The following is an 8,580-nucleotide window of genomic DNA, read 5'->3' as shown; positions in this document are numbered from 1 at the left end:
ACAAAAATAATGTCATGCTCACTCAATCTTAAATTAAGTGTATATTCTTTTTTGAAAAACAGTCACATTAACAAAGTGTATCTATTTGAATAATTGGCTTATACTAATCAAGTGGTACCCCTAAAGTTGGAGGTGTGGTTAATCCCACCAAAATGGCATGGGTACTCCACAATTAAAGAAGATTGAAGTGGATACTGATGAGGTTATCAACAATGTCTAAGCAATTCCAGGTTATTGTGTTTCTCTGATTCTGTTCCTAGATATGCCACTGCCAATTAATTTCAGATTTCTTTGGCTAGCTCATAATAATTTACACTCTCAAAATTTTTATTTCTAAATTCTTTCAACTTATGGGTATATTTACACCATTCCTTGTGACATATGTTGTCTTTGGACTTCATTTATAAAAAATCTTTCACAGAAATTTGGACCAGCTTCCTACAGTTAACCTTTCACATTTTAATATTTTTATTTATTTATTCATAAGCGACAGAGAGAGAGAGACAGAGACACAGGCTGAGGGAGAAGCAGGCTCCATGCAGAGAGCCTGATGTGGGACTGGATTCCGGGTCTCCAGGATCATGCCCTGGGCCGAAGGCAGCACTAAACCACCAGCCACCACTGATAGGCTGCCCTATCCTTTCACATTTTGATTTTGAATTTTCTGACTCTGTAATGGTAAAGTAGGATTAGATTAGTATATTAAATGTCCCAGGATATCAAAGCTCTCATTGTGCATAGAAACCAGCAAGAATCTTCTATCTTGAAACAGTTTTCTGACCTTATGTTGACAGTCACTGTCTTTAAAGGGAATCTGGAATAACTAGCGGGTCTTAACTTCTGTACCTTCTTGGGAATTAAGGGAAAGTGAGGATAATTTGACAATAAGCCCATTGGGTACTTGCACGAAGGACTTTGATATTGTCTTAGAAAGTATTTTTCCTGGTACCACTGCACGTAAAAACTATGCAGTGTGCAAGAATGACTCCTTAAATGCCACTGAGGGACAAACCTTCCCAACTGTTTCTACTTATTCCACCTTGTGTCTTCTCCAAACTACACAGGTTTTAAGAGCAGATATATTTCTCATATACTATTTTCTCTTTAGTATTGACTTTCCTTATCCTTTTCTCAAACTGACCCCACAACTTGCCATTTGCCCTTGAGATCCCATTGCACACAAGTTTTGGGCTTCCTGTCCTCCTTTAAACAGTTATTACACCCCAGAGTCACCTAGAAATTTTCAGAACTCCACAGCACTCTATATATTTTCCATATGTTAACTCAACCATACATCTATTAAGAAATTCCAGTTAAGTTCCTCAAGCTGAATATGTATAATGGCATTTGAATGGAATTGTGATATAAACTCAATCTGGAAGAAAGCAAGAACTATTCCAAATCTATGGTTTTTGGTCACTGGACTAGCATTCTACTTCTAAAGCACATTATTTTTAGGGGAAACAATTACAATTATCTTTAAGAAAGAGAGAAGGTTGTTGATACTCACTACTATCTCTCTTATGGCTTTGCCATACCATATTGAGTACCTCAGATTCCTTGGTTCATTTCACTGGTAAATAAGGGCATATTCTCACTATGACACTGGTGAAGTTGTCCATCTAAAGACTGACTCAAGGGATGCCTGGGTGGCTCAGGGGTGAGTATCTGCCTTTGGTAAGGGCGTGATCCTGGGGTCCCGGGATTAAGTCCCATATCAGGCTTCCTGCATGGAGCCTGCTTCTCCCTCTGCCTGTGTCTCTGCCTCTCTCTGTGTGTCTCTTGTAAATCAATAAATCAATCAATCAATAAATAAATCTTTTTAAAAAGTGGTAAAGAAGTTAAAAAATAAAATAAAAACTGACTCAAGCTGGAATTACTGGCGGGGATGTGATAATTGTACAGCCCATTCAAAAGTTTCATTGGAGGAATGTGTAGCCTGTTGATATGTGTTTGTGGGCTTTCTCATCATATGTTCAGTTCCCTGAAAGGCTACTTCTCACCATGAATCTGTGACAGGAAGGTACTATGCAAGACAGCTTTGAAATGTTTTTATTTATACATGTGCAGGCACTACATAGACCTCTAATACCTCAGATTTGGAGGGAGGGTGAGTACTTCAGTGTCTTAGTGTCACAGAGCCATGAGGAAAGGCATTCCAAGGCTGTTCTTTACATATATCATGTTTAATTCGTGAGGAAAAGGTTACTGTTTCTGACCATACTTTAATCCATGAACAAACCAGTGCTGATTGTCCTCATTATTTCAGCTGTATATATTACCTCTTCTTCCATCTTAACTCACATTGAGCCATTCCAGTGTGGCTTGAGAAATGGGTTGTGAGCAGACTGAATTGTGTCCCCTACACTAAATTTATATTTTGAGGCCCTAACTCCCTATGTGATGATATTTGGAGATAGAGCCTGTAGGAAATAATATGGGTTAGATGAAGTCATGAAGGTGACATCCTCATGAAACTATTAGTCCCCTTATATGAAGGGGAAGAGACATCAGAGCTCAGTCTCTACCATTTAGAGACATAGTATAAAGGTGGCCATCTCAGTCCTGAGAACTTAAGCATCACAGTTTATCTTTAGATGCCTAAATTATTCCTTCTACCGTGCCCGAAAGTTTAAGATGATGAATTTAGTGTGACCACACTTCAATTCTTGGGAATCTGGCCTTCTGGATTCTTCTGCAGAAAATAAAACATTTCTACGGGCATTGCATAGAGGTAGGGGCATTCACCTACTTTGGGACACAAGCTTTGGCCTAGTAAAATCAACTTCTCAGGGAAACAGAACAGAAACAACTCAGAAGTACTTGGCAACAGGCAAAGTGAGCCTCCTGTATTTATATAAACAGAATGTGAAGGAGCTCCTGGGGAGGAGTCCAAGATCAATAGGCAGCATCATACTCTCAGACTGAGGATGATCTTCATGGGCCTTGGACTCATGGATCCATCTCAAAAGATTTTGGCTGTGGTTTCAGAGAATCTACATGAAACTGATAGGAGCATATTCAATCAGCTATTAGGGGTGCCACTGCTTCTAGCCTTTCTACAAGTATTGTTAGCAACAAGTAGGTAAAGGGAATTGAGGTCTACACAGATAGTATTTCAAAGAAGTTGAAAAGTTTTTATTTCCCCATGATATTCTGAAGCCACTGGAAAATCTTTTCAAGCATCACTTAGCCCTTAGATAAGATCTTTGTAATTTCCTCCAGTGGTTATATTCCAGGAGGTTATTTTATTTGGCTTGTTAATGGTAAAGCAAATTGTTTAAAATGATAAGTTGCAGATTGGTGAGTATGTGAAGCTAATGAGTGTTAATGATAATTAGAAAAGATTTCGTTGAACTGATACATTAACTACTTGTATTGAGATTTTATTAAAATATTAAATATTAAAATATCTCCTTATGTAATAATTGTCTATTGGTTGAAATAACTGAAAAAATAATCATAAAATAAGAAATAATTGTTTAAAGTAGTTTAAATTGCTTGTCGAAGTACATTCAAAATATTTAAGAGTGATTGGCTCCCTAAATGATAATAATTAGTTTATGCCCTAGGACCAAACTCTAGACTGTACAGCCTATACTCCTAGAATTCAAATTTTAATGTGCTTATGAATTATCTGGGTGGGGAGGGCTCTTAATAAAATGCTGATTCTGATTAAGTAGGTCTAGAGTAGGATCTGAGGTTCTGCATTTCTTTTTTTTTAAGATTTTATTTATTTATTCATGAGGGATACAGAGAGAGAGGCAGAGACATAGGCAGAGGAAGAAGCAGACTCCATGTGGGGAGCCTAATGTGCGACTTGATCTCAGGATCTCGGATCACGACCTCAGCCAAAAGCAGATGCTTGAGCCATCCCGGTGTCCCTGAGATTCTGCATTTCTAACAAGCTCTCAGGTGATTCCCAGACTGCTGGTACATGGAATACATTTGAGCAGCACGAAGTAGAGTTTCCATTAAATAGCTTCTTGGCCAAATAAAACTAGAGTAGAATGTCTCCCAAAGAGCATCAGTTGATGAGGCTTTTCTCTCATCAATCTGAAAAGAAAACCTAGTTCTTAAAAGCCTAATTGCCTGGCTTTTTCTACCTATTGCACCAATATCTGAGATGTTGTATTGTGTTATTTTATAAACCTCCATGTATTCTTTGAAGGCCTGAAACTTTGGCGTGGTGAGTCTCTACAAATGAAATTCAGTAAGCTTAAATATACCGTTCTTATGTAAATCAGCATCTTAAAACAGTGATGTTCAAAAAATTTGCCCCCTGTAACTGCTAGAAGTAATCTGAGATACTAATATACTCACTTGCATGTTTTAGGATAACATCAAAATGTTTTCATTACAGGGGTGCCTGGGTGGCTCAGTCGTTTAAGCATCCAACTCTTGATTTCTGCTAAGATCATGATCTGAGGGTCCTGGGACTGAGCCCCATGTGGGGCTCACCGGGGAGTCTGCTTGTCTCCCTCTCCCTTTGCCCCTTCCCTTGTTCATGCTCTCTCTCTCTCAAATAAATAAATAAATAAATAAATATTTAAAAATGTTTTAATTACAAGTTTGTATACTTAGAAAGGATATAATCTCCCTTATACTGTTAATACTGAAGTTTTTAAATGAGGTTACATCACTTTTTAAAATGGATGCAATTAAATAAAAGTGTCATACCTATTTGATATCTACCATCATCCATTTAAAAAATTAATGCACAAAGTCTTCTTTATATATTGGAAATAAAGAATTTTTTGAATTTGAATTTCTAGCCTACATTTTTTGAATTTGAATTTCTAGCCTACATTTGTCACAAAAATTTATCCTAATGCGATATGTTTATACCTGAAAATTTTTTTCACTCACGATTCTTTGCAACAAAAACATGTACATATTGTAACTGAAAGTTTTCAAAATGTCTAGTCATCACAAAGCACTAACAGTTAAATTTCTTATTCTGGATTGAGATATTATAATTATTATTCAGAAGCAAATGCTTATAATGGTATAAATGTATTATGAATATACGTCTTGAAATATATAAAAGTAAAAATTTAGTGGAACTGCATTTTGATGCAGTCTGTGCCTCCCCCATACTATTAGTTCATATATTCATTAATGAATATTAATTATTGCTAGAATGAGAAAGAATTCAGAATCAATACCAGCTCTTTTTTCTCATTTATACGGATGTAAGCACAGAAAATACATTTTTACATAAATAAGTAGATGTGACTGAAAGGAATTTTGATATAACAATATCACTCAATTCTCTAAATTTCTAACTATGAACATTTAGTAAAGGCAAAAAAAATACTTAGTAAACTTTCATAAAATTACTTTTAAACTGTAAACCACCTGACTTGCAAAAGTATTTGTTACCCACTCATTAGAGTCAATCACTTTCACAACACTAATGAAGAATTTTTAAATAAGCTCCTTTATTTTAGAATAGTTTTATTTTTTTTAAGTCAAGACATTTCAAAGGTTTTATTTTTTTATTTATGAGAGAGAGAGAGAGAGAGAGAGAGAGGCAGAGACACAGGCAGAAGGAGAAACAGACTCCACGCAGGGAGCCTGAGGTGGGACTGGATCCCGGGTCTCCAGGATCAGGCCCTGGGCTGAAGGCGGCGCTAAACTGCTGAGCCACCCACGCTGCCCTAGAGTAGTTTTAGATTTAAAGAAAATTACAAAGATTATACAGAGAGTTCCCATGCATCCAATTCCCTCTATAATTAACATTTTACATCAGTATGGCATATTTGTCACAATAATAAAACAAATATTGATACATTATATTTAACCAAATTTGTGCTTTATTCAAATGTTCTAAGTTATTGTCCAATATCCTTTCTCTGTTTCAGGATCTCATCTAGGATGCCACATTTCATTTAGTTGCCTAAGCCTCCTCTTGGCTGTGACAGTTTCTTAGACTTTCTTCCTTTTGATGATCTTGAAAGGTTTGAGGAATACTTGTAGAATATTTTGTAGAATGTCCCACGTTGTGATTTGTCTGATGGTTTACAAATGATTAAATATAGGGCCATGGATTTTTAGTAACAAGAATATAAAGGCAGATTTCTATTTTGATCATATCATATCAAGGGCAAATACTATCAAGAAGACTTATCACTATAAAACCTAAACCAAGCAGGAGAAGAAAAATGATAAACATTAGAGCAGAACTCAACAAAATAAAGACCAGAAGAACTGTAGAATAGATCAACAAAACCAGGATCTGTTTTTTTGAAAGAATTAATAAGATAGATAAACCCTAGTCAGACTTATTTTTTTAAAAGAAAAGGATAAAGTTCATAAAATTATGAATGAAAGAGGAGAGATCACAACCAACACCACAGAAATATAAATGATTTTAAGAACGTATTACGAGCAGGGATACGCCAAAAAATTAGGCAGTCTGGAAAAAATGGATGTATTCTTGTAAACCTATAAATTACAAAAACTGAAACAGGAAGAAAGAAAACCTGAACAGACCATTAACCAGCAAGGAAATTGAAGCAGTCATTAAAAACCTCCCATGACACAAAAGTCCAGGGCCAGATGGCTTCCCAGAGGAATTCTACCAAACATTTAAAGACAAAGTAATACATATCTTACTAAAGCTTCAAAAGATAGAAAGAAAACTTCCAAGCTCCTTTTATGGGGCCAGCTTTAGCTTGATCCCCAAACCAGATAAAGACCACTTCAAAAAGGAGAATTAGAAACCAATATCCCTGAAGCACATGGATGCAAGAAATTCTCACCAAGATACTAGCCAATAGGATCCAAAATAAAATTAAGAGGATTATTCACCATGAACAAGTGGGGTTTATTCCTGGGATGCAAGGGTGGTTCAACATCCTAAAATAATCAACATGATAGATCACATTAATAAAAAATAAGAACCATATGATTCTCTCAATTGATGCAGAGAGAGTATTTGACAATACAGGATCCTTTCCTGATTAAGACTTGAAATCATAGGGATAGAAGGAACATTCCTTGGTATCTTAAAAGCCATCTATGAAAAGCCCACAGTGAATATAATTCATAGTGGGTGAAAACAGAACTTTTCCCTTTAGGTCAGGAAAATGACAGGGATGCTCACTCTCACCATTGTTGTTCAACATAGTACTAGAAGTCATAGCCTCAGCAATCAGACAACAAAAAGAAATCAAAGGCATTCACATTGGCAAAGAACAAGTCAAACTCTCCCTTTTCACAGATGATATGATACTGTATATAGAGATCCCAAAAGAATCCATCCCCAACTTGCTAAAACTCATATGGCAATTCAGCAATGTGGCAGGATGCAAAATCAATGCACAGAAATTAGTTGCATTTCTATACACTAGCAATGAGACTGAAGAAAGAGAAATTAAGGAACTGATCCCATTTACAATAGTACCATAATCCATAAGACACCTAGGAATAAACCTAACCAAAGAGGTAAAAGTTCTGTACTCTAAGAACTACAGAATAATTATGAAAGAAATTAAGGAAGGCACAAAGAGATGGGAAAATATTCCATGTTCATGAACTGGAAGAATAAATATTGTGAAAATGTTTACCTAGAGCAATTTACCCATTCAATGCAATATGTGCCAAAATACCATGGACTTTCTTCACAGAGTTGGAATAATCCTAAGATCTCTTGTGGACAGCATATAGATGGGTCTTGTTTTTTTTTTTTTAATCTATTATGATACCCTATGTCTTTTGATTGGAGCATTTATCCAGTTACATTCATAGTGATTATTGATGTATAGGAATTTAGGGTCATTTTGCTACCTGTCATGTTGCTGCTTCTAGTGTTGCTCTCTGTTCTTTCCTAGTGTTTGTTATTTTTGGTCATTTTCTCCAATCCAAGCATCTCCTTTAATATTTTTTTTGCAGATATAGTTTACTGGTCATGAGCTCTTTTAGATTTTTATTTGTTTGTTTGTATGGGAAACTTTTTATGCCTCCATCTATTCAGCAATTTGGTAGCGTGGCAGGATACAAAATCAATGCCCAGAAATCAGTGGCATTTCTATACACTAACAATGAGACTTAAGAAAGAGAAATTAAGGAGGCAATCCCATTTACAATTGCACCCAAAAGCATAAGATACCTAGGAATAAACCTCACCAAAGAGGTAAAGGATCTATAACCCTAAAAACTATAGAACACTTCTGAAAGAAGTTGAGGAAGAGATGGAAAAATATTCCATGCTCATGGATTGGCAGAATTAATATTGTGAAAATGTCAATGTTACCCAAGGCAATTTACACATTTAATGCAATCCCTATCAAAATACCATGGACTTCCTTCAGAGAGTTAGAACAAATTATTTTAAGATTTGTGTGGAATCAGAAAAGACCCCGAAACCCAGGGGAATTTTACAAAAGAAAACCATATCTGGGGGCATCACAATGCCAGATTTCAGGTTGTACTCCAAAGCTGTGGTCATCCATCTATTCTCGATGTCAGACTTGCTGCATAAAGTGTTGTTGGCTATAGATTTTTCCCATTCAGCTCATTGCATATATTCTGCAGCTGCCTTCTCTCTTGTCACTTTTCTGTGGACAGAACTAC

This window comes from Canis lupus, chromosome X (assembly GCF_011100685.1).
Source record: "Canis lupus familiaris isolate Mischka breed German Shepherd chromosome X, alternate assembly UU_Cfam_GSD_1.0, whole genome shotgun sequence".
In the NCBI taxonomy this organism is placed as follows: domain Eukaryota; kingdom Metazoa; phylum Chordata; class Mammalia; order Carnivora; family Canidae; genus Canis; species Canis lupus.
This window is presented reverse-complemented; position numbering follows the sequence as displayed.